Source organism: Anomalospiza imberbis, chromosome 8 (genome assembly GCF_031753505.1).
Source record: "Anomalospiza imberbis isolate Cuckoo-Finch-1a 21T00152 chromosome 8, ASM3175350v1, whole genome shotgun sequence".
Lineage (NCBI taxonomy): Eukaryota > Metazoa > Chordata > Aves > Passeriformes > Viduidae > Anomalospiza > Anomalospiza imberbis.
In genome coordinates, this window is record NC_089688.1 from 11,077,179 (window position 1) to 11,098,335 (window position 21,157).

The 21,157-nt window shown below is 38.2% G+C and overlaps 1 long non-coding RNA gene across 3 annotated transcripts in view; it reads right to left on the bottom strand.

Moving 5' to 3' along the window:
- Positions 1-593: 593 nt before the first annotated feature.
- Positions 594-21,157, bottom strand: part of LOC137477929 (uncharacterized) — a 51,485-nt gene continuing 30,921 nt past the window's right edge. For 2 of the 3 annotated variants that reach the window (XR_011001283.1, XR_011001281.1), the window contains 4 exons: positions 14,019-14,096; positions 12,675-12,861; positions 10,708-10,768; positions 600-721 (listed from right to left, as the gene is read on the bottom strand). This is a non-coding gene — a long non-coding RNA (uncharacterized lncRNA). Of the gene's footprint in view, positions 722-10,707; positions 10,769-12,674; positions 12,862-14,018; positions 14,097-21,157 lie in introns of all 3 variants that reach the window. The other variant, XR_011001282.1, reaches the window with a different exon arrangement.

Below are 21,157 nucleotides of genomic sequence, written 5' to 3' on the forward strand. Positions count from 1 at the left end.
AATTAAACTTTTGAGTACTTACTCACATGTCAAGTGTTTGTGAGGCTTTTGCAAGTGCCTGAAAGAGGAAACTGAGAAGGTTACTTGGGAAGTCTCTGTGAACCAAAGGAAAGCCTATAGCAAAGAAAGCAAAACATAAAACATTAACATTAAATCAATGCTTTGTGAAGAAATGTCTTACGTTAAGCTAAGCTTTATCTTAAATCATATTTAAAAGCTCGTGCAGTATACAAATCAATATTGATGCCATCTAAAATACACCACTATCATCTACACTGATAAATGCCAGTTTTCATCCAGGACAAAGTGACTTCTTGGAAGAATTTCAAGGACTTACAATCTCTTCTGGCATCTCAGCAACTGAAGCCAAAGCTGTACTCTTCTGCCAGCTTCAGGCTCTGCTCCAGCACACTAAAACTGGTTTTAGATGCCATCATGTTCATCATGCAAGGAACAGAAGTAAGGTCACCAGAATAATTTTTTCATTTGATTTCCAGGCTTTTAAGCTAAGCAGTTTTATGTGTTTTCAGAGGACTGTAGCTTACATACAACACACCTGGAAAAGACTGGCCAACTTGGATGAAATATGGGTGGTCTTCTGTGTTCCAGCTACTGTGATCTTGTCTCTCATGTTAATGTAGTCACCATTTCTCCTGAAGCTGTTGTCCTTTATGTCAGCAATGGTATATTGAGGAAACACAGTTCATCCAGGAAACATAGCCTGCCATTCAGAAGACAAAAATGACATAACTGCAGCATCTTTCAAACCCTGCAAAAGACTATCAAAATGGAGGCATTTTAAATTTTCCACTTGAAATTCAAACTTCAGGAGAAAAATCTTAAACCCTTCCTGCCCAGCCTGATTTCCACATCCCTGAAGAGGCCCAACACAGGCTGTGAACCATCTGCCCTTGAGTTTACATGAGCCATACAAGCCTATAGCAACTATCTCTTTCCAACAACTAACTTCTGCTGCACTGTGCATAAAATACACTTTCACGTCATTCACTTAGTTTCTTTGTCTGAAGGCCTTTTGAAAACTGAATGAAAATCTGTGCTTGTAAATAGGGAATAAAAAAGCAAGGTGTCCTTAATTTCCCAGAAAAGCTCAAGCTTTGCAGTGACATCTCCCATCATTCTCCTAGCAGAAATACTTTGGAAGTAAATCAACACTTTCCTACAGGCTAGTGCAATTGTGAAACTATGGCTCATACTCCTTCTCTTCCCCCCCCACCCCCCTGCTTTGACTCATTTATTTGGCACAGCAGGCTGAGCTATTAAATTATTGTAGATTTTTCTTTTATAAAGGCACCATGAGATGTCTCGATACAATAATGCTTCCTGAAACTGATGCTGATTGATAACTGTTTCTTGGTTTCATCACAAGTCTTAGATCATGTTCATTTAGCATCAGGGCAGGACACTTCAGGACTGTTCCACCTTTCCATGTTTTCCAAACACTCATGCATGAACACTGAAATATTTTCAGGTAAAACCCTTCCTAGAATATTGTATTTAAAATCCAATTCTTGATCAGTTAAGGGCTTAAATACTATTTTCCCCCATGCTATGAAGTTGGTTACTGTAGAAACTCAGTCTGAGGTGCTTCTGTTGATCATGTAGGAAAAAACTATTTTAAACCTACAAAAACGGGTTATTAACATTCAACACTCTTTTGTGATCAAACTGTCAAGTCTTTCATACAGTTACAACTACGGTTGCACTGAACAGATATTCTTCCTGAGGTAGATCTAATAGTAAAAGGACAGATTAAACTTTGATCCTGACAGTGACAAAGAATTTATCTGCATGTCATAATTAATTAAACTTCTTATATACATGTTTTTCCACAATCCCTGGGCTTTATTTTCCTATCCTTCTGTCAATTTCTTTATTTTCTATTTGTTAGATATTGCTAAAATATAAACTGCACAGCATCCACATTATCTATTTAATTTTTGTCCACTTGAGAGCATTGAAAAAGCTAAAAGCAGTGTGTTTTCCCAAAATACTCATCCAAAAGTGCTGACTACCATGAAGAAGCAGCAAACCTGTGCTAGGAGATGTCTCCATCCTGGCACCCAGAGAAAGGAACCAAGAAGCTATTTCTTTCAAGTGAGGAGGAAAGAAGTCATACTTGTGGAGAAAGTGCTACAGACTGTCCTGATAACAAGAAGTTTAAGCAAGAGCTTAGGATTGTCCAATACATAGATTTCAAGGCAAAACCCGGATTCTTGTGAAAACAGTTACAAGAGACTGGCATAAGTGAAGATGCGGCATGAGGGAAAGCAGAACAGACCATGAGTCTGGGCCAAGACCATGACCAGGAAGTACCAGTTTCCTTTGATGACCTGACAAAGCTGTCCCTCCTGGGAGCTGGCTGCACCAGCACTGCCCTCATCTGACCTGACCTCACTGCTGCTTCTTGGCAATAAAATTCTTAAGTTCCTCCAACAACAGTAGTTTGTGTCACTGTAAATATAATATAAAGCCTTTTTGAAAACACATTGATCTTCAAAAATTGCCTGATTTCTGGCCATCAGATTGTTTCACTGAAAACATAAACTTAAACCATCATGAAATCATAAATCACAATGTCTGGTGCCATCAGAAGTCAGTACCAAAATAGGTCTCTAACCATTTATCTGAAATTTTCAAATGCTTGCCTTTATTGCTGCAGGTTTCCATGAAGCAGAGGATGACTATGCTGGAGCAGTTCCATGCAGAGAGGAAATAAATTCTCCCAATATTTGCAAACAACAGGTGCTTTTTTGTTTGAATTCTGTTCAGAATCTCATGTCATATTGCATCTATCTTCTTACAAAACCCCTCTAATACTGACAGGAAATAAAAGCTCAGTTTTCATGTCATTGTTCTAAGGATTGTCCTGGAAGTGCCATGGATGCACCTATTATGTCAGAAAAAGGCATTTGGAGTGAAGGTCACTGTGATACACACTGGCGCTCGACTGCTGTACTTTTGGTAATGTAAACTCCAAACTCAGTGAAATCCAAAGTTCTGATTTCTGTACTGTCGGGGAGCAGCAGGATTACGGGAGTGTGAGTGCATGAGGATGTAAACCTCTTGCTGTGATGACGAGCACTGCCTCGTCTGAGAGAGCCTGCAAGCCTGGTGTGCCTGTAGCGGGGCATCCAGCAGAGCTGTGCCAGCAGCTGTCGTTCCACTGCCGCAGGAGTATCCCCAGCTAGCATCAGGGACAGCAGCAGGGCTGATGACTCATGGCTATCTCATTTGCAGAGACAATCCTTTTTGCCTGAAACCATACTATAACATAAACCCAACAGTTGTAACCCACAGGCACCTTGGCATTGAGGCTCAACATTTATCCCATTACTCAAGAGGCATTAATTTCCCCGAGATATTAACAGATATTGGCATGATAAATCTCTTTGCATCAGTATGAGCAGTAAAGTTCTTCTGAACTTTGAAGGCTGGATTTTTGTAGCTTTTAAACAAACATTTGGGATCTGCCTGGAAATGTTATGAACACGCACAAGGATATTCACACATCCCTCATCAGAATCTGAATGGTAGGGGGTAGATACTTTTCCAACAACTAGTTAGAGAAATACATTGAAACTGGCAGCTGATAAATTAAAACCAGCTAACAAAATAGAAAACATCCTTTGTTGACTCTTCTCCGGGTCCATTTCCAGCGGATAGTACACTACTATGATCATAACAATAAAATATTCTTTTCATCCTAGTTTCTTAAAATTTGGTGTCAATATAACAGCCCACATGAGAGATGTGTAACCTCAATTCCATATTTGTTCATAAAGTTCATGAAGAATTTCCAGCCTGGGTTATGACCAAGGCAAGCTTCCTGCTCCCTGCCAGCTGCAGTACCCCTAGAGTGACCTGGGGGAGGTGAATGTGTTGGAGAGTGATTCTGTCCAGGGTACAGTCAGATTTACCCACTACAACTATTTCTGAAGTTTCTAGGTGATCTTAAAAGAGACTCCATTACCGACTTAATTAAAAATTGTAATAGCCAGATAAAGCTGCAATACATCCTAAATGACCAGTAAGTATTTGTGAAGCTGAGCTTTCACTTGATTTTTTTCATTCCTTATTACTCTTGGCTGCAGAGAACTTGAAAACATAACCACACTATACCCTAGAGGTTTCAAACCTGAAAAGCAAATGTAGTTTGCAAATCTAGAAAAGACATTTCAAATATCATAATTTTAGAAATAACTAATAAGGTAGAGAAACTAACTGAAAATATATAAATATTTGGGTTTCAGTATGAAAAGCAGTTAAATTGGACTGAAGATGTATATCTTTCTTGAGCAGTATCACATCTCCTGTGCTTTAAGTTCAACAACTAAGCTCCAAAGTCTTGTCAGGTCTAATATTGTCTCAGTGTTCCTTAGAAGAGGCACAGCCAGCTTTGCATGAGGGAGCCAGGAGACACTTCCCAGCAGTGCTACTCTTCCTGCCACCCACAGCAAGGTTCAGTACATGCCATAGGGACAACGAGAGAGCCTCGCATTTTTCAAACTTTCATAGGTTCAAAATAGAGGCACTATAACTAATGTTACTGGTGGGTTAGCCCCAGTGCCATCAGGGGAAATGGTGACCTGAGAGTCTTCAGTCTCCAAAATTATCAGGTCAAATTCTGCCAGAGAAGAACTGATAAAATCATGACCATTATTCAGTTATGAATATAAGCATGAAGACACACCAAAGTTAATGAAGAGAAGATCACATTCAATGGAATAACAATTAATTTTGTCATTATAGGAATTAGTATAAAAATATCAAAATCAGGACTTATAAGGGACTTCACCTCTAAGTTAACCTGTATTGGGTTAAATGATCTACGTAATCTGATTTACTTTCAGCACCATATGTTACTAAATCGTAATCACTAGAAACCAGGAAATATGATCCTAGGGCAATTCCAGAGATCTGGATTCCCACTGTACTGTAACTTTAAATATATGGTACCATGGCCATAAAAGAGAGCACTCAGATAGTCAGGTCACACATCTTCATTTACGCCATGGTTTATAGAGGCACGTTTGCCCCTGTATTCTATCGATCTAACAGGATGTGTTTTTCTATTACACATGCACACGGTCTCTACATTTAAAAAGCATTACATTAAAAATGAAATCAAGAGCTTGCCTGTGAGGAAATGTTAGGACTGAGATTGCCCCATGCATTTTTTATTTGCTCACTGACATGCCTTAGAAGTCTCATTCAGGTACAGCTAGGAATGTGTCAGAACTAGTGCTTGAACTTGTAAATTCCTAGGATTCAACCCAAAGATATAACCTTAAAATAACATACCTGAGACTCATGAGGAATTCTTGTTTTTCCTGTGCATTGAGTAAGCCCAGAGTCCAGTAAATGCAAGAATGTACAATTACATGTACAAACACTCTGAACAAAGGGGGTGAATTCAGATTGAAAAGGTAAACCTTGTTCATGTTTTGAGTGCCTAATACTATGACACTGTTCTTTAATGTAGGCTTTTCCAGTATGTTATTTCCTAAAACTTTTTAAAATTAAAATTTCAGAATTGTACCACATGGAGCCACACTGAGTGCTGCATAAGTTACAACAAGATTTTAAATGGCAAAAACAACTATTTAAAAGGAAAAGAGTCTTTTGTGCTCATTACAATAGGTAACTATGACCAAGATGCCAAGCATATTAGTACAACCTGGTTTTCCTAAAAAAGCAAAAAACAAATGACAAGCCTCAAAACAAGAATAAAGTACAGCAACAAAATGCCATAACTCATATCTGTTCTTTGGAATTTGATCAAAATTTGAACTTTAAAAGGATTAGAGATTTCTCAAAATCATCATGGCAAACAAAAAGCAAAATGAGCGTTGCTAACTCTTGGCCAGCCCAGTAGGGTTTCACCCTGTAGCACGAGGTCCCTGACCCTCTAACATCCTGCATGGCCCTGAGGCTCTGTACAGTGGAGAACACTTTGGTCAAACAGGCCACTCTGGAGATTTAGCAGAAAGTCTTCAGAAAGTGCTGAGGGTGCAAGTTCTTTTAGTTAGAGGCTTAATGCACAGGCAGATCTGGATTGATTTTTCTAAGGAATGGGAACAAACCTCTCTTCCCTGAGGCCCCTGTTCAAAATGACAGCCCATGACAGCTTTCCATAGTGTACACTGACACCATTTCTTTTCTACAAGATACACTTACCTATATGAAAGTGAAAAATCTTACATAAGGTTTATTTAAGGAGAAGAGACAGGGTCTCTGCCCAGTTACCCATTACATAGCACAAGGCTCTGACTTGCACTTTCCCTAGTAAAAACAGCAACAACAGTATGAGACAACAGTAAAACTCTTACCACTGTAAAACATGTATTTAAAATGTTATAAAAGTAATTTTTTTTAGTGTTGCAATCAAATCACTGAGTACACTTTATTTTTCTCATTTTCAGATAGAAGGAATGATAGATTTCTGTTTTAATGAAATTATGCCTACCTTTACACACATGCATAGAAATAATATAAACCCTTAGAAGTTCATTCTATTATTCCTTTGTGCCTTGACTTCCATGAACTTAAAAAGCAGGAATCAGAGCCCAGGGGAGAAAGACAAGAGAAACTTTAAGTACCTAAAGCAGCTAATGAAAAGTAGGTTACCATCATATTTTTAATTTATGCGTATTACGAGATGAGCTGACAGTCATATATGTCTCCTATTATCAACAGCTAGGCAATTTCTTTTTGAAGTCATCATGGTCAGTTCAGCTACTGGGAGTCTGTTTCTATTTGTTTGGGCTGTGGAGCATCCTGCATTCTAGCTCAGAGATATTTGTCTTTCTTGGAGTTTCATATATGATGGAAACAGTTATTGTTTCTAACCACTGCAACTCTGAGCAATTTAACACAGCTGTTTCAGTTTTGTTAGCACATGCAGCAACATTTAACTAAACTAAGAGCTCAGTGAGTACAAGCAGGGCTGCACAAAGTGGTGTTTGATGCAGGGCAATAGTTGTGGAGGAGGCTCACAGTAATTGGAAGAGAAAACTTGGAAATATTTGCCTTTGTCCCTTAGATTCTGACAAACAAAATTCATGAAATGACAACTTGAAATGGTCTTTTTTTTCCATTACACTTTTTACACTGAAACACTGGTCAGTTGACACCTGGGAGAAACTGGTTTGACTGATCCAGGTAAACAGAAATCAGGTAAATCAGTGCTCTATCAACCTGCAGTCATCAATTTTACAGCTCCAATATTTCTAAGTTAAACCAGACCTTTTCAGGCCTCCTATATCACAGTTCATGTAAACTAGGCACAGCTGGTCTCTCCACCAATAAATCAACCATTGAAGGAGTAACAAAATATATACAACTAAGGCACAGACAGGACAAAAGATTGTGATTGAAAGAGAAACTGTGCAGTCAACCTAAGAAGTCAATTTAGAGAGTCTTGACATATTTCATCAACATGTACTGAGGAAGTGCTCCCATGGGGAAGATGGTTTTGTCTTGAGTTTTTTATACTGCTTCTGCAGCAAATGCTTTGCATAAGGCATCTCTGAATGAAAGGGATGTCTGGTATATTAAAAAGCAGCAATGTCTCTAACTAACAATAATGGAGACTGTAAGAAGTAAGGTCCTAGAGCAGAGTTTTAAGGGTGTGGACATAAAAGGTGTTGGCATGTGCAGCCAGTGTAGTCCCCAGCCACACTGGCAGGCTGAATCTCCTGAAGGTGCCCTGACAACTTGTGGGGGTATCACAGAAACAGCCTAAAGTGATAATGTATAATACAGTTTGTCCCCTCTATGTAATAGTAACTACTTACACATTATTTTGTAGGGAATTTGTCTTTACTCTGCTGACCACAATCCCAGCTCTATTAGGATCTGTTGTAGAGGTGTTGTGTGCACATTTTTCAGAGGCTGCTGTATATCTACATGGAAAAGATGCTTAATGTCAAATCAAATTAAACAAAAAAATTGCCTGTTTGAAACAAAGCATACATAGCTTTCTATGCCACTGGCCAGGAAACAAGAGAAAAGTAAAAAATTACAGCCAGTCTCAGGTTTTAAGTCTCAGGTTAACAGTACCCGAGACTGGCTCAATAGAGTCTTCCAAGAAGCTAAGCGGGTACTGCCTTCGGTGAATCTACTTTATTTTGCACGCCTAACACAATAATTCTTAACAAGATTCCACAGATTAGAGGATGAAATTAAGCAGTCTACATTGAAGTACAATGTCAGACATTAAGCTGACAGTCCTCAATACCCACTGCCTAAGATGCTAGTGGGAAACTGTCAGAATAGCAAGACATTCACAAGAAAGGGCCATGGATTAAGTCCTTTGAACCTTGTTAACTATATTAAGGAAGCACTGGTTGTCACCTGCTGACATCTTGTTCTGTATAAGACTGGAAACAAGAATGCCTGTTCTGTCAGAACTGATTTTCAAGTCACTGGGAACTTAAAGTTTAAATAGACAGAGAATGACAGGAAGCTCTAGCACAAACCAACTGGAACCACATTATCAGAGCGTGAAGTTAAGAGTAATAGCTTCTTCTAAGCTATTAAACAAAAAATCTCAAATCACAACCCAGAAGTAATCTTAAAGCACCTACTGCCTTCAACATCTTCCATTTTGGATGTCAAAGATTTACTCAAGTGTCCCACAGATCCCAAATTTGTGGCTGTTAGTGTAGGAGTCTTGCTCTACAGTATTAATCAAACTATTTTTGCTGGATGTTTTCAGACAAAGTTAATTTGCTCTGTGCACTCATTGTGAATCTAATCCTGCCTTTTTTAATGCATCCTGAAATGCCATTGTACCTGTGTCAGCAATTCACCTATCCTCTTCAAACTTCCTGTCATTACCCATGAGAGAGAACTCCTGAAAATAGTTTTCCCTCCAGAAAATGCTTGAAATAAGACTGTAAAGAAGTTTTTATTGATTATTTCCATAAGAAACCTGCAGTGACTTCATAAAGATGACTCAGAACTTGACTTAAGCAGGGTGACTTAATGTCACTACACAATCCTACATGAGTCGGAATTCAAAATATTTCCACTGAGATCACACTAAAGATCTGTCCTCTGAAGTTTTTTTTGTTTGTACTTCCAACTTCCTCCTTGAACTTTGAGGTTCATGTTCTTCTTGTCTACATCTTGTTGTACTTCTCTGTGTAATTTCTGTCTGCTAATGAGCCTTTTGCAACCAAGTGTTCCAGTGCTTCCCTGAAGACTGTGTAATACAGACGTAAAAACACAAGGGCTTGCATGAGGCACAGTGAAGGGACCTGAACTAAGGACATGCATCACTGCATGGGAGCAGTGAATGCTCTTCAGGAGGATACCCTCAGGGCAGGACAAGCTCAGTCCTTGTCAGTGTCCTGTCCAACAGCCACCTTTCCACCACAAATGTTCAGTGAAATTGGATTGACTTAAGATGTCTTACCTGTATAGGGCTGATCTGCTTCCTGAAGAAATTAGGGTTCCAGGCCCACATTATTTCTAGACTTTGGTACTGGCTGCTACAGACTGGCTACAAGTCACAGAGCAGAGTGGCAGACAGAGTGGCCCAGAGCTGCTGTTGATAGAGCCACAGGAGTGGCCTTATTGCTCCAAGCTGGGCAATGAACCTGGGAAAGTTGCTTTGCTGCCATGCATGACCCAGTACAAATCAGCAAGCAGCTCACTCATGGCTCAACCTGCAATCTCCTTAGTCAGCAACTAAAGCCAGTCCCAGGTGTCAGAGCTTGCAACATTTGGGACAGGACTCTTGACCGAGTTTAAAGGCAAAGGCAACAGAGTAAATTTTTTTTCCCCAAATAGAATGTGCCTCCTCTTCAACGTTTTTCCCCTCTACATAGTATAAAAATGCTGACTCCACAACTAGTAGTAGAGTGTTTCATCAGCTGCTCCAGTGAATAAAGCCAGTGATTTTGTCACCAGCCAGTTTAGCTCAGAGCCTGGCTGAGGCAGCTGCTCAGTGTCTCCAGGGTGTGAGTGGACATGCTCTGAAACACAGGATCTGGCAGTGACAGTTTTCCCTTTTGCACATCACCTGCTTCACTGCTTTTGCATAAGGGTGATCTAAAGCTTAGCAAAGACTCGTAGCTGGAAATATTGCATGAGTATCAGAATTACCGTAATGCTCTCCCTTTGCAGAAAGCAATTCATTAGCTACTGGCTCAAGAACCTTTGGCTAACAAGAGGCATTTAAACCATCAGGTACCAAAAAGCAGAGGTATGATATCTTAGCAGGCATGGAGTATTTCTTATTTGCATAGTTGCTGCAGCAAAAGTGCTTCAACTACTTTCTATCTAGTTGCCAGAAAAAAAGTTCACTGCAAGTACTAGAAGAACATAGTTTGCTTTTGTTGCTCCAGTGCAAAATAAGCTTGTGATTTATCTTTCTGTAGTAGAAATACAGAGTTGTGAATGGATATGACTCATGTCTGTTTCTCTTAGTGTTACATGAACATTAACCACATGCTCTCCATTATTATTATTATTGTTATTCATCTCAAAAGGGAGTCACTGAAAAACACATTTGCAATTAGAGACCCCAAAGGTGGTCTGTGATACAAAGTGAGTTGTTCAGAGTCACCAGTTGGGAACAGAGTTCAGAGTCAGTACATACAGACCAGGACCACCAGAGTCAGTACATACAAACAGGACCACATTTGACAGGCAGGAGGAGACAAAGGAAAGTTTTACCTGTCTGCTGGAAGTTGTCATGGAGCCCCAGGTAAGCTTAGCTATGTACATTCCTCATTCCCTGCAGTGTACAGTCATCACTAAACACCCACTGCATGACCTGGTTGAAAATCAGTTACCAGGCTGCTACATCTTAAGTCAGTTTGATGGTTTCTCATTAAATCTCCATTCTCTGAAAACCATAAATGTGTAATTCACTCTGATCCTGCAGGTGTTAGTCAGACTTCTAGGCCTGCGGATGTACCCACAATAGTCATTGGAGAACTTCAGTCACATTACAGTCTTGGTGCTGTGGGTCACTAGTCTAATAAAATTTTTTCCTCAAGACAGAAACAAGCAAGCAGGATCATTTTCTCAATCAAGAGAAACAGCCAACATGGTCAATGACAGACACTGGACCATAAAGTTATTCAATGCTAGAACAGTATAAAGCCACTGAGATGAAGAGAAATAAAACTAGATCCTGGTCCATATGCCAGGAGAAATTGTTTTGCCTGGACTCTTATTCAAGGCTCACACTTTCCAGCTTAGCATTCCAAAGTCCTACAACCCAACATGTACTATACAACTCAGTCCATTTTTCCTGGAAGTCTTGGTCAACTTCCTCAAGATGCTCTTCCGGTGTTTCCAGACAGTCTACAAAATTATTCCTGTGACACATACAGTGTATTTACCACTCCAGAGACACTATCACGAGCTATAATGAGGTACATGTGTGGATTAGGATTTTGTGAGCCAAGTCAATGCCACCACTTGTTTACTGTGATGGGGTCTGCTAACCACAGCAAAGCTTGCCTCAGGCTCATGATGAGCAAATTCATATGTACATAACTACCCACGATAACAGTTTGCTTTTTCAAGAGTTCAAGGAGCATTTGGTTGATGCTCTCAGGCACATGGTGTGACTCGTAGGGATGGTCCTGTGTAGGGCTAAGAGTGGGTTCCTTCCAATTAAGAATAGTCTCTTACTCTATGATGTATGTGTGTGTGTGTGTATATATATATATATATATATATATATATATATATATATATATATATATATATAAAACTGTGTTGGAGTTGAGGTGTTAAGAAAAATGTAAACAAGCATTAGATTTATTGTTTAGTAAATATAAGAGTATTTACAGATTATGCAATCAACATTATCACAAAGCATAGGAGAAGTGTTAAAATATTTATAATATTAAACCAAATCCCTTTCATCATTGAAAAAGGTTGATTTTTTGCAAGTAGCAGTAGACTTCAAAAAATGTGGGGACCCTCACAACTATTTCACAGAGCCTTCAAATATTTTTTATCAGACTAACACTGATCAGCAGTACCTTTAATATCTTTTTTCCAGACAGATGTCAGTATTCCTTCCCCTCTGCACACTTTTACTCCTCCACTCCCTAAGAAGTGATAAAAACATTCTGCACTTTGATAATAAAGTATTTATTTCAAATGAAAAATCACCTCGTAATAAAGCAAGTGTAAGCCAGATCAGAAAAAAAAAATCAATTTATCAGGGAGGGGTTTTATTAGTCAATTATGTAACTAATTAAAGCCATTAATTGATAAACATAACACAGCAACAAAGTTACCTTACTCCTAACCCAGCAAATTGGTCTGCCTGCTGCACATGCAGATAGTATGGGATGACCTGCTTACAGATAAGTCTGCAACTGCTGACCAATCTATTTTTACTTAGTGGTAGTATTTCCCCAGCTCAGCAGTTCTGACAGATCACAGCTTTGAGTCTGAGACATTTGTGAACCATCTCTTTGTTAGTGACAAATAGCAAAGTGCACATCGATAAATCACACCCTTTGTCTCTTTCTTTTCCCTCCCCCCACACAGTTGATGCTTTTTCTTGTGAAACCAGCCCAGGCTGAACACTATTAACCTGGAAGAAATTCTAAAGAACAGATCCTATATAATAGAAAATGACCTCAAATAATTAACATTTTTGAAGTGGTTTTTACCTGAATTTTGTCCAAGGTACATAAATCATCATTCAACTTTCCTCTTCCTGGCAGTGCACTTAGACATAGCCAGCCTTAAAATTATGACATCACCATCCCATGATCCTTCATTATAAGTAATTAAAGCAGTAATGTGGCTTCTCTCATCAAGCAGACTCACTCATATGAAATCTCAGGCATAGTGCACCTGAGGTGAAACAAAAGAGCACAGGACTCAATGTTTTTGGTGAACTGCTGGTACCTTTGTGTGAATTTATTGCTGCTGAGAGAGTAGTGCATGTTAACATGCAGGGAGATTAAATTCTGCTATTAATCCATAAGACAGGCACTGCAGAGGTAATAACAGGTTTCCTACTCACATACAGTATCAAGGCCATAACAAGGAAGGAAGGAAGGAAGGACTTAGTTTAGTCTGTGCCTCTTCAGATTTTGGCCTCTCTCATAAACACACTGGCAAAGCTATTAACATTAATGTCTGGATAATATGTTCAATGACAGGGACAGTACCCAACAGGAACTCTGTTAGACACTCAAACACCTTTCTGCAAAGACTAATGATGATGAAAACTTTCTTATGCTTTGGTCCAAAATCAGCTACCCAACAGCAGTTTACCCATCTAACCATGTAGGCATTAGAGGGTTTTAAGCTGTTGTTGCATGAATTCCAGACTGTTATTTTAACTCAGTATAAAGTTTCAAAATATGTCTTGCTATTTTCTACATGGCAAAAAATAAAGCATTTGTCTTCCATGGGAAATTACAACACACCGTAGCACATTATATGTAAATTCACATCCCACTCTTCTATGTCTTTTTCCTTAATAGATTATTGCAAACTATGATCCTGTTTAGGGGACTACTTGCAAAGCCCCATTCCAGACTTAGTTGCTTCCATGTAAAAAGCAGTTGACAATCTCCATTACGGCTGTTCTGTGTATCTCCTTTTTCTGTCCCATTCTGGACAGAAAAAAGACACTGTCCTGGCATAATCAACACTATTTATGCTGCTGAGCTTAGTCAGACGACTATCATGCAAAGAACAAAACTTTTTTGCAAGTATACCAACCTACAATGATCATGCAATAAGCATGATAGATATGCAACAAAAAAAAGGCATTTAGGAAAGGAGAAGAGCGCTTACAAAGAATTCTTCTTAATCTATAATTTTGCTTGTGACAAATTCTGGATTACAATTATGTATTTTTATTACTTCTACAGTTTAACCAGATTGAATGATGCTCACTATTCAAGAAATAGTGGAGGGCTGGCTATTCAGAACCTGATAATCTAGAATAACACTGTCATTTCTTTGGCTGTGGTGATTCAAACTACCTGCACACTCACCCAACACCTGCTTTTGACTTTCAAGCCAGTTTTCTGCCTCCACCCATCCTGAATCCACACGATGGCACTACACCACACCTGTGTCAAAAAAACACCAAAAAAAACCCAGAGCTTAGAGCTGAGCATATAAAAGAGGAGAAGCCTTGCCAAAACAAGATGTCTGTTAGAATTAACCTCGCATTACTAAGTATAAATCTTCTTTCGAACATTATCTCCAGATGAACAATGCAAATAGAGGCAAATCTGAGAGCACAGGGAGGATCCAGAGGATGTGGTCATGGTTCTGCAGGCATGATCAACTTTGACAACATCCATAGAATGATAGAATCTAGGAAACCCTGTTCCATTTCATTTGGAAACAATAAAAGAAAGAAAAAAAAAAAGGCAGAAACCATTTCATACAGTGAAAAATGATGAAGTGCATACTGACTTTCTCATCAGTCTTTTTAGATAGGTGATGCATGATTCCTTCCACACTCATTCTTCTACAAAGGTTACACAGTCGATCTCCAGTTCCAGAGAAAGATCAGACATGACTGTCATTCCTAAAATTTGTCTTACCAGTTCTTGAAAAAAAAAAAAAAAATTACAAGGTCTGGCTAGGCTTTCTGTTCCAATGCTTCACCTCCTCCATATTAAAGAGTAGATGTCTTTTTCCTTATACTAAATGTAAATTTTCCTCACTACAATTTAATCCATCTTGTTTTATTAACTGTATTTCCACCTATCTGCAGTGTACAAAATGTATAGCTTTCCTGTCTTCCAATCTACTTTTCAGTGATTAGGAGATATGTCATTATATTAACCTTATTTTACAGGAAAGCAAGCCCAAAGAAAATTTATTACAGCATTTTAAAAATAATGAGAGAAGTGTTGTAAGAAGAGCAAGCAAACAAACTGGCTTGTCAGCTTCGTTTTCATATGATTTCAAAAATAACGTTCATAAAAGACCAACACACATAAACCTCCTCCAGCCCCTTCTAGAATAGTCTCGTGGGAATTATACTAACTGGAAAGATAATTAGTTATATCTAGTATAGAATTCAGGATACAATAGTGGGATCTTTTAAGACCAGTCACCATTTAGTCTCATCATCCAGTACTCAGAAAAATATATTTCCATGGATAACTGTATTTCACCACTACCTGCAAGAAAAGGTTGGTTAAAGAGCATTTTATATTTCTGACCAAAAGTGTAAATGATTGGATTTTTGCTTTATACAAAACATTATCATCCTCTCTCTCCTGTCATTACCATCTCTCAATTAATCCTATACCAAGCATTACTTAATTAGTTAATTCTTCTATTTATTTAATCTGTTTACGAAGAAAAAATTTTCATTAAAAAAGGAGTACTGCAGGCCTAAAACATGATCATCTCTTTAAGATTAATATGTAATGTATATTCAGTTGTGTTATGAAATTTATAGACAATATTTCTAAAATAAACATTTTCTAAGTAGAGTTCTAATCCATTTTCTCTCTGTGCGAAGGACATTAATAAAAAAAGGGTTTCTATTTCTTTGTTTGAATGAACACTCGGTTACAATTCTGGTTTATTTGTTCAGACTGCTGACATTTTCATGGTCTTTTATTAAAGACCTGATTAACCTGCAGAAAGAGCACGGTGTTTGTACAGAGCTTATGTTCTCTAAGCCCACTTCACACCCACATATTGCCTTCTGTTAGGGGAGCACTGGTAATGTCAGCATCCCCTATCGTGTGACAGCACCTTCAGGGGACTCAACCCTCTGTCAATGCAATGGGATTTATAAAGCCAGCAACCAGAATATGGGTGACATCAGAGTGTTCACCTGAGCCTTTGCCCAGCAGCAGTGCTGCTCCTGCACCCTGGGAATGGAGAAAATACCTGGCCAATGCTGCTCTGCTAACACCTTTATCCACATTGCTGTCCACTGGTGTCGACTTCCCATAATTATCAACTTCCTCACAGTAGGTTTACTACTTGTAGACAAAACTATGGGCTTAAAATAACTGAGGCCTTCTGCATGTGACTCCCTCAGATATGCTGAGGATATTATTCTCCACAAGATGATCATTCCTTCCCTGGTTTAAGAGGAAAGGTAAAGCACTGACTGCATGGATATGGGGAAAATGAATATGACTAAGAAAAATTACCTATGTGCAGTTTAAATTAGGTCATCTGAAGGTCTTGCATCAAATAAAAAAATCCATGTGATATCTTAGATATTTAATGAAACTAAATTCTTTATAGCCTCAGTATGTTCCCCTGTTACATGTTACTTGGGTTCTGACCTTCATAAACAACCAACAGATCAGAAATGCCACTTTTATGTATCAAACAGGTGGAGATTCTAAATTTGAAGGGAATTTATTAACATTACACAGTATCATGCGGTCCACACTAGAGATGTAAAATAGGAAACAGGTTATAAAATGCAAGATATGACCCTAGCAAAGTCATTATCAACTAATTTAAGATACGACGTTGTGACACTAAGGGATATAAAATAATTATCAGAGAATGTGACAGGTAGAAAGGATCCAGAGTTATGTAATTACTGAGTCAAAGATAATTGCAAACCTGAACTGATCAAGCTTTTGCTGCACAACGGCTTTTCAATTTATTGATCTGTTTTGCACAGGCTGAACCACTACAAATATCTTACAAATTTAAAAAGGTCTCACAGTCTGGAGTTTCATTTTTCTGGACTGGCTGCATACTGTCTGCTTTTCCTTAGTTTATGATGCTTATATTATTTTCCAACTTCCTGTATTTTCTATAAAAATAAAGCAGACTACTGTCTCAATACCAAAGAAAAAATTGCAGATGCAAAAGATACACACCTAGGTTTATGTGTCTCTGCATCTTCTCTCAGTGCTTATATGTACACACATGATTTAATATTCAGTAACTCAGCTAGGTATACAATGAAGCCATGGACTTGCATACCTTGTGCAAGACTTTCCTGTGTTAGGAATCTCTGCTGAATGCAATAAAATCTCTATGAAAGTCTCTCTTATGCAATGGGAATTTAAACAAGCAATTCTTGTATATCCATGCTTATCCTTTCAGGTACACTGCAAATTCACGCTCCACTAAACTGGCTCTTTGACTCAGACAAATTGACATTGTGCCTCTCCTCTTGCCAGAGACCTCTAGGTTCCACTAAACGGCCTGCCAAATCTGTGCAGAAAAGGCTCCACATGACACAAGTATATGACTTGGAGGGTAATATTTTCATGCATTTTCTGTCTCTCCATTTCCTCTTTCATCTCCTTGCCTTGTATTTCCTCTGTGTCTGTGAGTGCTTCAGCTCAGCTTGCTTCCTGAGCATTAGCAGTCCCAGGAGCCTGGAGACAGCATTTTCCAACCAGCAAGGTACATATTGACAATCTGAACCTCCAGAGTGTTCCGAGTGTGAAGCTCATACACACAGAAAATACCAGGGTATAAGGAGAAGGTTTGTCTTTCAGGATCAGCAGAATAGCAAGCTGTGATACCCTGCAACTGTTTACAGGCTAGTGAATGTTGGGGTTGTTTGGTGTTGTAAGAGTTTTCAACTTACAGTCACAACATAGACCCAACTACCTCTCAAAAGCTGGTGCCCAACTCTTCAAGAGTACACAGCACAAAAAAAGTTACTGAAAATTACATACCATTTTTTTTTAAAGCTTTAACCTAGAAAATGCTAAATGTAAGATAAATCAGATATTAAACCAGAGCTAAATTCGATCTTAGCCAAAAGGGCATTTGCTTGTGTTCAGTTTTGAGTAACATCTATATCAGATTGGCACTCGTAGCCCAAACAATGACCTTTTTAAAATTCATTTTTAACATTTGGTTTTATATAAGCAGGAGAAAACTTTGTCCCAGATGCTGCCTTTAAAGGAGTGCATCTGTACTACTGAAGGGAGGAAGATGGGAGGAAGCACCTCACAAGACTGTAGTAGTTATTCCAAAGAAAACAGAGCATCTATGTTATTCAAAAGGTATAAAAGTCTCTCTAGGATATCAAAAGCTAGTTCTGTTCACAGAGAATTAACCTCAGAGAAACAGCTGGATGAAAACTAGGGCATCATGGTATGTTGCCTAAATGTGGAATTTGGGATAAAAATGTAGTTTCTAATAGAGTTATTTACTGAAATGTTTCTAATTTTATTACAGAAAGAACATGTGTTCCTAGTCCTGGCTGGCAACTGAAAAGTATAGAAATAGCAGAGTATCTATCACTGATGTCTAGAAAAGGGCAGAATATTTTGTGGCTTGTTGAAAATGCTTTACTTGCCCAGCTGGTTTTAAATGATACCAGCTACAAAGTCCTCTGGACTTTAATCATTCCAGCAAAGGAGAGAGGGTTGGAAGAGCTTAATACCTAACTCTTAATCTGGTTGCTCTCTGTTCTAAGGATGCAGGGAAATGTCTGTTTCAATCTAATAACTTTTTCATTTCAGAATTCTGCCTCTCAGAGGAACAGAACAACAGCATTGTTCGGTCAGTCACACAGTGAAACTTTAAGAAATGCAATAACAGATCTTGGAGGGTGAATATTAAAGCTACCATCTTCTCTGTTCAGCCAGAGCTGCAGTAAATACATGAGTTCTGCTGACAGCGCCTTCATGCTGGCTCTAAGTGACAGCAAGCAAAGTAACAGAAAAAATATCTGTAGGCTTGTCATGTACTAATATCCTTTTGATAATGCAGACTGTTAATCCTAACCCAGGTAAAGAGAAGAAAAGAAATTGGGTTCTTATCTTAAAGAGTCCACATTGGCCAGATGAACACTTCAAGGTCATTCAGTATCGCTATAAACAAAACAAATGTATCGGCTCTATTATGTTGCTAAAATCCCATCTGACTGACAACGTTTTCACCAAACATAACCAATTTATTTCTGTTTAAAGCTTTAATTAAGTATCATAGATTGGAGTGAAGTAATTAATAACTTTAAAATACACTGACCCACAGAGAGCAAATACCTCAATCAGGTGAAGCCTGGGGAAAGGAAATGCATGAACTAATATAAAACAATTCTGTCCCTTCAGTATCTCCTAGTAAATCAAAGAAAGGAATTTTTATATTAATTGGCAATGAGTCTATGTCTAGTCTGACTGCTGACACAGTTAGTCATAATAATAAAAAACATGTCTGTGGGATGTGAAAATGCAGTTTGAATGTTAATAATGTCTTCATTTTCTATTCTGATTGATTAGTTTGAATAAAATTTAAGCAGCAATGTTCCTGCCCCAATTTCTTATCTTGGGAAAAATAACAAAAATCATGTAACATGAGTTAGTAATGCATATAAATGACTGCCTGTATAGAGAGTTCCATTTCAGAGACAGTTCTGAAAAAAACATAATAATGATTAGGTGGGAAATCAGTGCAGAACAAGTTTCAAATTCTGAATATTTTTCCATCCCTCACTGCTTACATTTACCACAGGTAGAATTTGCTTAGCAAACGCAGTATGGAAAACACTACTGAGAACAATGTGGATGATAAAATTAAAATTATTTGCCCTATGTCCTACAAAATTTAAGTACTCAGACCACATTTAAAAAGAATATTGTTACTCTTTTCCCAAAACCAACCCTCAAAATCTCAAGAGAATAAGCATAAATTTAAATGTCTCCAAAATCTGACTCGGCTTACTGATAGATAAAAAAAGCCAGTGCTGGTGAACCAAGCCTATGCATTAGGTTTGCATTTCATCATAATACATTGGCATCACATCTTTTAAATATGTTTAGCGTATTTACATGTCCATTTTCCAAACTGCTGAGGAGATATTGTGTTATCAGAAGCATTATTTTTAATCTTCTGCCATTGGAACCCTCAATTTCAATGTTTTTGTCATATGTTAATTGTGAATGACTGCTCCTCATGAAGTTCAGGGAACTAAACTTATGCTTATACATTTGTTAAAGGTCTCATTGGTCATTTTATTTTTTATTAATACAAAGAGCTTAACATCATTCATAACTCATTAATAATTCCAGTTACATTACCTGAGTCATTGTTTTCAGATAACAAATATCTTCAAACACTGAAGCTGAAGAGGCAAAATAAATCATTGGCTATTTGCCTGTTTATTCTCCTCTGTATGAAGAAGTAGTTCTTCAAAATAAAACTGCATCTGAGATAGATGTACCCAGTAGGTTTGGAAAGAGGAACTGAACGTGTAAACTTTGGAAATTTCATTTCCTAGTGAAAAGGGAAGTAGATGCCCCAAAATGACAATATTCATAACTTAAAACTATGAAAATCAAGCACATTACTCTTTCATGGGATTAAATAATACTGCATATGCAAACCTAATAGATGAAAAATCTGGAAGAAAAAATCTTTAGAAGTGGAAACATGAAAGGATGGCATGCAGCAATATGCAGAAAAAGCCCTATTTCCCATACAGGAAAAGAGGAATAAAGAGGGAAGCAGTCCTTGTTGTGAAAGATATAAAAGCTCACAGTTTATTTACTTTTTCCTTTGCTGAAGCCAGTCCTGGAAATCAGATTCACATATTTTGCCCACCCCCTCTCTTGGAGCTGAGCATCAACAGCACGCTGCTGTGTACTCAGAATGTTGAATTATAACCTACTGCAGGAACAGCACATTTGGCATCACAGCTTCATAAACTGCAAATTGATATCCATGAAGTAGAACTTTTCCAAATGTGCCCAGAGATTTTGAAGTAAGCAGAAATGATGATCAGAAATGATCCCTGATTTCCCTTGGAAATATACACCCTATTTTCTGAGTGGTTCATGTTAGTAAGCACTTAAGATGCATCAGAGAACAGTCTTTTCACTTATTTGGATGATGAACAGGGCCTCATTCACACAGCAGTTACTTCTCAGTAAGACAGACTGTTTTGGGAACAAGCTTACAGTCCTCACTGCTGAGCAGCTCCTGCACAATTCCTTTACTTCAGCAGCTGAGTAATGATTTAGTTCCAATGTCCTCTCTGAGATAAATGGAAGACTGGCCTCTCTGCCAGTTCTTCAAATCAACATCACATAACATTACTCTCAGAAGGACAGAAAAGAAACAAATCACTGTAGTCACAGAGGGCAGAGATGTGACAAATAAAAAATCCCCATCAGACAGAGTGGAGCATGTTGAAAGTCACATTTAGATTTACACCTCCCACTAG